This window comes from Patagioenas fasciata, chromosome 15 (assembly GCF_037038585.1).
Source record: "Patagioenas fasciata isolate bPatFas1 chromosome 15, bPatFas1.hap1, whole genome shotgun sequence".
NCBI classification, from domain to species: Eukaryota; Metazoa; Chordata; class Aves; order Columbiformes; family Columbidae; genus Patagioenas; species Patagioenas fasciata.
The window spans coordinates 235827-244065 of NC_092534.1; the positions used below are offsets into that span (position 1 = coordinate 235827).

At 59.1% G+C, this 8239-nt stretch overlaps 1 long non-coding RNA gene across 1 annotated transcript; it reads right to left on the reverse strand.

Moving 5' to 3' along the window:
- Positions 1 to 3267: 3267 nt before the first annotated feature.
- Positions 3268 to 6272, reverse strand: LOC139829147 (uncharacterized). Its single transcript, XR_011741486.1, has 3 exons — positions 6113 to 6272; positions 5901 to 5992; positions 3268 to 3665 (listed from the first exon to the last, which is right to left on the reverse strand). It is a non-coding gene; the product is annotated as an uncharacterized lncRNA (long non-coding RNA).
- Between the last annotated feature and the right edge of the window lie 1967 nt (positions 6273 to 8239).

Here is an 8239-nt window from a genome sequence, read left to right on the forward strand (position 1 = left end):
CCCATGGTGTCACAATGGGCTCTGGGGACAAAGGGGATTCCCCAGTATGTCACAATGGGCCCTGGAGACAATGGGGGGTCCTGGGATGTCACAATGGGCCCTGGGGACAAAGGGGGTCCTGGGACTTCACTATGGGCCCTGGGGACAAGGCGGTCCCCAGCATGTCACAATGGGCCCTTAGGACAAGGGGGGTCCCCAAGGTGTAACAATGGGCCCTGGGGACAATTGGGAGTCCTGGGACATCACAACAGGCCTGGGGACAAGGGGGATCTCCACCCTGTCACAATGGGCCCTGGGGACAAAGGGGGTCCCCATAGTGCCACAATGGGCCCTGGGGACAAAGGGGAGTCCCCAGGATGTCACAATGGGCCCTGAGGACAAGGGGAGGTCCCCATGGTGTCACAATGGGTCCTCAGTGAGAAGGGGGTCCCCCATGGTGTCACAATGGGCCCTGGGGACAAGGGGGATCCCCAGGGTGTCACAATGGACCCTGGGGAGAAGGGGTTAAGGGGTTGTGTTAGGGGGTTGGAGGATTAGGTGGTGCAGGATTTGGGGGTGCAAGGATTTTGCGGGGCCTGATTTGTGGCTGCAGAGTCTGGGGTTGCAGGTTCCAGGGGTGCAGGATTTGGGGGTTCAGGGTTTAGGGCAGTAGGATATTTGGGTGCAGGAGTTTGGGGTGCCGGGTTTGGGGGCCAGGATTTGGGGTTGCAGGATTTAGGGGTGCAGTGGTTTGGAGTGCAGTGTTTTGGGGTGCAGGGTTTGGGGAAGGAGGATATGGAGGTGCAGGGTTTAGGGTGCAGGATCTTGGGGTGCAGGGGTATGGGGTGGAGGGCTTGGTAGGGCAGGATTTTGGGGTGGAAATTTTATTGGGTAGGGCTGGGGGTGCAGGATTTGGGGGTGAAGGGGTTGTGGGGTGCAGGCTTCTGGGGTGCAGGGTTTGGGAGATTGGTACGTGGGGCTGGAGGATTTGGGGGTGCAGGGTTTGGAGCAGCAGGATCTGGGGGTACAAGGTTTGGGGTAGCAGGGTTTTGGGGAGCAGGGTTTCGGGGTCAGGCTTTAGGGGGACAGGGTTTGGGGGGCAGGGTTGGGAGGGATGATTTTGGGGTGCAGGGTTTAGGGCAGCAGGATCTTGGGGTGAAGGGGTTTGGTGTGAAGGGTTGGGTAGGACAGGATTTGGGGTGCAGGTTTTTAGGGTGCAACTTGTGGGGGTCAGGATTTGGGGTACAGGGTTTGGGGGTGCAGGGTTTAGTGGTGCAGGGTTTGGGGGTGCAGGTCTTGGGGAGGCAGAATTAGGGTGCAAGACTTGAGGGTGCAGGGTTTGGGGGTTTGGGACATGGGGCTGGAGGATTTGGGGGTGCAGGATTTGGGGTGCAGTGTGTGGGGGTGCAAGATCTTGGGGTGTACGAGCTTTGGGTGTGGGATTTGAAGGACAATGATTTGGGGGTGCAGGGATTGGGGGTGCAGGGTTTTGGGGTTGCTGCGTTTGGAGATTCGGGATGTGGAGGTCAAGGATTTAGGGGTACAAGGGTTGGTTGCAGGATTTGGGGTACAGGGTTTGGTTGCAGGATTTGGGGTGCAGGGTTTGAAGTGCAGGGCTAAAGGGGGCAGGATTTGGAGGTGCAAGATTTGGTGGTCTGGGGTACTGGGCTGCAGGGTTTTGGGGTGCGGGATTTGGGGGTGCAGGTTCCATGTCTTTAGGAACTGGGCGGGGAGGGTTTCTTGGTGCGGACTTTTGAGTGCAAGTTTGAGGGGCCTTGATTTTGGGGTGCATGGTTTGGGGGGCAGGATTCCGGGTGTAAGGTTTTGAGGTGCAGGACTTGGGGGCGCAGGTTTCACGCATTAAGGAACTGGGGCTGCAGAGGTTGGGGGTGCAGCGTTGTGGGCTGCAGGGTTGAAGGGTGCAGGATTTAGGGGTACAGGTTTTGGGGGTGCAGGAGCTGGGGGTGCAGGCTGTAGGGATCAGAATATGGGGGTGCAGGGTTCTGGGGTGCAGGATCTGGGTGAGCAGGCTGTTGGGGTACAGAACCTTGTAGTTCAGCGTTTACAGGCAGGATTTGGGGGTGCAGGGCTTTGGGGTGAGGGGTCTGGGGTGAGGGGTTCAGGTGTTCAGCACCTAGGGGTGCAGGACTTGAGGGCTGGAGGATTTGGGGGTGCAGGGATTTTGGGGTGCAGGGATTTCAGGGTGCAACTTGTGGGGTGCAGGGTTTTGGGGGGGAGGATTGGGGGAGCAGGGTTTTGGGGTGCAAGGTTCAGTGGTGCAGGGTTCTGGGGGTGCAGGGTTTAGCGCCAGAATTGGGGGTGCAGGGTTTGGGATTGCAGGGTGTTGGGGGAAGGATCTGGGGGTACAAGATGTGAGGTAGCAGGGTTTTGGGGTGCAACTTGTGGGGGCAGGATTTGGGGTACAGGAGGTGGGGGGTGCAGGGTTTGGGGTGTAGGATTTAGTGGAGCAGGGACTGGGGGTGAAGGTCTTGTGGAGGCAGAATTGGGGGTGCAGGTCTTGGGGAGGCAGAATTGGGGGTGCAGATTTTGGCTGTTCAGGACCTGGGGGTGCAGGATTTGGGGATGTAGGTTTTGGGGGGTAGATTTTGGGGTGCTGGGTTCGGCACATGGGTCTGGAGGATTTGGGGGTGCAGGGTTAAGGGGTTTAGGATTTTGGGGTGCACAGTTTAGGGTGCACGTTCTGGGCATGTATGATTTCAGAGTGCAGGGCTTTGGGGTACAGGATTTGGGGTGCAGGGTTTTGGGGTCAGGATCTGGGGGTGCAGGATGTTGGGGAGAAGGATTTGGGGGTGCAGCATTTTGAAGTGCAGGGTTTGGAGGAGGGAGGTTTTGGGGGTGAAAGATTTGGTGGTTCAGGTTTTGGGGGTGCAGTGTTAAGAGGGTGGAGGATTAGGGGTGCAGGATTTGGGGGTGCACTGTTTGGGGGTGCAGGGTTTAGAAGTCAGGTCTCAGAGTGCAGCGTTTGGGGTGCAGGGGCTTGGGGGGAAATTTAAGGTTGCAGAGTGTGGGGTGCACAGGACTGGGGCTCAGGATTTGGGGGTGCGGGGTTTCAGGGTTCAGGATTTGGAGGTGTGGAGTTTTGGGGTGCAGGGGATGGGGGTGAAGGATTTGAGGCTGCAGGGTGGTGGGGGGAGGATTTGGGGGTGAGAGATTTGGGGTGCAGGATGTTGGGGTGCAGAGTTTTAGGAGGCAAGGATCTGGGGCTGCAGGATTTGGGGGTTCAGTGTTTAGGGCAGCACAACCTCGGGGTGCAGGGGTTTGTAGTGAAAGGTTTGGTAGGCAGGATTTGGGGTGCAGGATTCTGGGGTGCTGGGTTTGGGGTACAGGATTTGGTGTTGCAGGGATGGGGTTGAAGGGCTTGGGTTTCCAGGCCTTTGAGGTGCAGGATTTGGAGGTGCAAGGTTTGGGAGGGAATTCTTTGGGGTGCAGGGTTTAGGGTTCCAGGAGGTGGGGGAAGGACCTTGGGGTGTAGGGTTTGGGGGGGCAGGGTTTTGGGGGAAGGATTTAGGGGTGCAGGGTTTTGAAGTGCAGCATTTCAGGGGGGCATGATTTTGGGGGTTTGGGGCACTCACCGCCGGGTCCTGGCGCAGCAGCTCCTGAAGCCCCGCCCACAGCCCCTCCCAGCGCAGCCATTGGCTGCGGGCCAGCGCCAGCCCCGCCCATGCCTGGGGGTCACCAGAGGTCAGCGGGGTCACCCTGAGCCCCCAATGTCCCATTGACCCCATTGATCCCAATGTCCCCATTGACTCCCATTGATCCCCAATGTCCCCAATACCCTCAATGTTCCATTGACCCCCAATTTCCCCCCAATTTCGCATTGACCCCAATGTCCCATTCACCCCATTGACCCCAATGTCCCATTGACCCCCATTGCCCCCCAATGTCCCATTCACCCCATTGGCCCCAATGTTCCCCCATTGACCCCCATGTCCCCATTGATCCCAATGTCCCCCCATTGACCCCAATGTCCCCCCATTGACCCCCATTGCCCCCAATGTCCCATTCACCCCATTGGCCCCAATGTCCCCATTGACCCCAATGTCCCATTCATCCCATTGACCCCAATGTCCCCATTGACCCCAATGTCCCCCATTCACCCCAATGTCCCAATTGACCCCAATGTCCCCCCATTGACCCCAATGTCCCATTGACCCCAATATCCCCATTGACCCCAATGTCCCATTGACCCCAATGTCCCCCCATTGACCCCATTACCCCAATATCCCCATTCACCCCAATGTCCCATTGACCCCAATGTCCCCCCATTGTCCCCATTGACCCCAATGTCCCCCCATTGTCCCCAATGTCCCATTGACCCCAATGTCCTATTCACCCCATTGACCCCAATGTCCCCCCATTGTCCCCATTGACCCCAATGTCCCATTCACCCCATTGACCCCAATGTCCCCCCATTGTCCCCAATGTCCCATTGACCCCAATATCCCATTCACCCCATTGACCCCAATGTCCCCCCATTGTCCCCATTGACCCCAATGCCCCCACTGACCCCAATTTTCCCCCAACATCCCCAATGTCCCCATTGTCCCAAATGTCCCCATTACCCCCATTGACCCCAATGTCCCATTGACCCCTATTGACCCCATTACCCCAATATCCCCATTCACCCCAATGTCACATTGACCCCAATGTCCCCCCATTGTCCCCATTGACCCCAATGTCCCATTCACCCCAATGTCCCATTCACCCCATTGACCCCAATGTCCCCACCACCCCCATTGTCCCCAATGTCCCATTGACCCCAATGTCCCATTCACCCCATTGCCCCCATTGGTCCCCATTGCCCCCCATTGGCCCCAATGTCCCATTCACCCCATTGTCCCCATTGACCCCAATGCCCCCATTGACCCCAATTTTCCCCAACATCCCCAATGTCCCCATTGTCCCAAATGTCCCCATTACCCCCATTGACCCCAATGTCCCATTGACCCCCATTGGCCCCATTGATCCCCATTGCCCCTCATTGACCCCAATGTCCCCATCACCCCAATATCCCCATTCACCCCAATGTCCTCCCATTGTCCTCATTGACCTCAATGTCCCATTCACCCCATTGGCCCCAATGTCCCATTGACCCCATTGGCCCCCATTGTCCCATTCACCCCATTGGCCCCCATTGTCCCCCCATTGACCCCAATATCCCCAATACCCCAATATCCCCATTCACCCCAATGTCCCCCCATTGCCCCCAATGTCCCCCCATTGTCCCCAATGTCCCATTGACCCCCATTGATCTCCATTCACCCCCAATGTCCCATTGACCTCAATGTCCTATTGAGCCCATTGACCCCAATGTCCCCATCACCCCCATTGACCCCAATGTCCCCCCATTGACCCCAATGTCCCATTCACCCCATTGGCCCCAATGTCCCCACTGACCCCAATGTCCCATTCACCCCATTGACCCCAATGTCCCCACCACCCCCATTGACCCCAATGTCCCATTCACCCCACTGACCCCATTGATCCCCATTACCCCCAATGTCCCATTCACCCCATTGACCCCAATGTCCCCCCATTGTCCCCACTGACCCCAATGTCCCATTCACCCCATTGCCCCCAATGTCCCATTGACCCCAATGTCCCATTCACCCCATTGACCCCAGTGTCCCCCCATTGTCCCCATTCACCCCCATGTCCCATTCCCCCCAATGTCCCCATTGACCCCAATGTCCCATTCACCCCCATGTCCCATTCACCCCATTGACCCCAATGTCCCATTGACCCCAATGTCCCATTCACCCCAATGTCCCATTCACCCCATTGACCCCAATGTCCCATTGACCCCATTGATCCCCATTACCCCCAATGTCCCATTCACCCCACTGACCCCAATGTCCCCACCACCCCCATTGTCCCCATTGTCCCCAATGCCCCCTTACCTGTCTCACCTCCCTCTCCAGCTCCGCTCCCACCCCCCCAATCCCCCTCAGCGGGGCCAGCCCGGGGTGCAGCTGCTGCAACGGCTCCTCCTCTGCATTCATTAACAATTAACACCCTCAGCAGCGCTAATTAACACCCCCCCATATCCCCGCTGCCCCCTAATTACCCCCTAATTCGCGCTAATCACCCCTAATTCCCCCTCATTACTCACCCAGCAGCCCCTCGATGTCCGCAACCGCCATCTTGCCCCGCCGGGAGGGCCACAAACCACCTCAAAATTGACCCAAAATAGCGCTTTTTCAACCCAAAACCCTCCCGGTGATGCTCCCCGAGCTGTGTCCCCAAAGCCCCCGCTGTTGTCACCTCGGGAAAAGCGCAAAAAAAGTGGCCCCGGGGGTCCCCGCGCTTCGTTTCGCGCTCTGAGGGAAAGCGCGGGAAAACGAGCGGAGACGGAAAGAGCCGAGCGGAGCCGAATGGGCCCGAGCGGAGCCGAATGGGCCCGAGCGGAGCCGAACGGCGCCCGAGCGGAGCCGAATGGGCCGAGCGGAGCCGAGCGGCGCCCGAGCGGAGCCGAATGGGCCCGAGCGGAGCCGAACGGCGCCCGAGCGGAGCCGAATGGGCCCGAGCGGAGCCGAACGGCGCCCGAGCGGAGCCGAACGGCGCCCGAGTCCCGGCCGGGGCCGAACGCACCCGAAGTCTTCCCGAAGGGGTCCGAGTGGAGCCGAACGCACCCGAAGGGACCCGAACCCACCCGAGTGGACCCGAACCCACCCGAAGGGACCCGAACCCACCCGAGTGGACCCGCACCCACCCGAAGGGGCCCGAACCCACCCGAAGGAGCCCGAACCCACCCGAGTGGACCCGCACCCACCCGAAGGGGCCCGAAGTCTCCCCGAAGGGACCCGAACCCACCCGAAAGTGCCCCAAAAGGCGCCAAACTCCCAAATCCCCCCCTTTTTACCCCAAAACCCGTGTTCCGCTCCCCCCCCGGCCCCTCCTCTTCCTCCCCGCCCCCCCCCCCCCCCCCACTTTCTCCCCCTTTTTCCGCCTCACGATCGTTTCCCGCCGCGGCGGCGGCTGTGAGCGAGGCCACGCCCCCTTCCTCAGGAGGCGGCCAATGGGAAGCGGCGGGGGGGTGCGTGGCCACGCCCACTGTGCGTGGCGTGCGCAGAGGCGGCTCCGAGAGGAGCCGAAGATACACGAAGGGAGCCGAAGGGACCCGAACGCACCCGAAGGGACCCGAGTGGGGCCCGAACGCACCCGAAGGGACCCGAAGGGACCCGAACGCACCCGAACGCACCCGAACGCACCCGAAGGGACCCGAGTGGGGCCCGAACTCACCCGAAGGGACCCGAGGGGACCCGAACGCACTTAGGGGGCTCCATGAGTCACTTATGGGTCACTATGGGGCACTCCTGGGTCCCTAAGGGGGAAATTATGGGGGTCTATGGGGAGTTCAGGAGGGACCCAGGAGTACCCCAAGGGACCCAGGAGTACCCCAAAGGACCCAGGAGTTCAGGAGGGACCCAGGAGTGCCCCAAAGGACCCAGGAGTTCAGGAGGGACCCAGGAGTGCCCCAAAGGACCCAGGAGTGCCCAAATGTGTTGTGTTTTGTTTTTTCTCTCTTGTTTATGTCCTCTTTTACCTGAAATGGGACAATGGGGGCAATGGGGGCAATGGGGGGCAATGGGAGTCAATGGGGGGCAATGGGAGTCAATGGGTCAATGGGGTCAATGGGAGTCAATGGGGGGCAATGGGGATCAATGGGTCAACGGGGTCAATGGGGGCAATGGGAGTCAATGGGGGGCAATGGGGGTCAATGGGGGGTCAATGAAGTCAATGACTCAATGGCTCAATGGGGTCAATGGGGATCAATGGGTCAATGGGTCAATGGGGTCAAAGGGGATCAATGGGTCAATGGGGTCAATGGGTCAATAGGGATCAATGGGGGGCAATGGGGATCAATGGGTCAATGGGGTCAATGGGGTCAATGGGGTCAATGGGAGTCAATGGGGTCAATGGGTCAATGGGGTCAATGGGGTCAATGGGGGTCAATGGGGATCAATGGGTCAATGGGGTCAATGGGGTCAATGGGGATCAATGGGGATCAATGGGGGTCAATGGGGGTCAATGGGGTCAATGGGGGTCAATGGGGGTCAATGGGTCAATGGGTCAATGGGGATCAATGGGGTCAATGGGAGTCAACGGGGTCAATGGGTCCCAGGGTCACATTCCCGCTGTCCCTGTCCCCGCTGTCCCCGCTGTCCCAGGGCTCAGTGCTCACTCTTCATTGGTTCCTGGCCTTTTGCATTCATTAATATTCGGTTAATTATTCGTT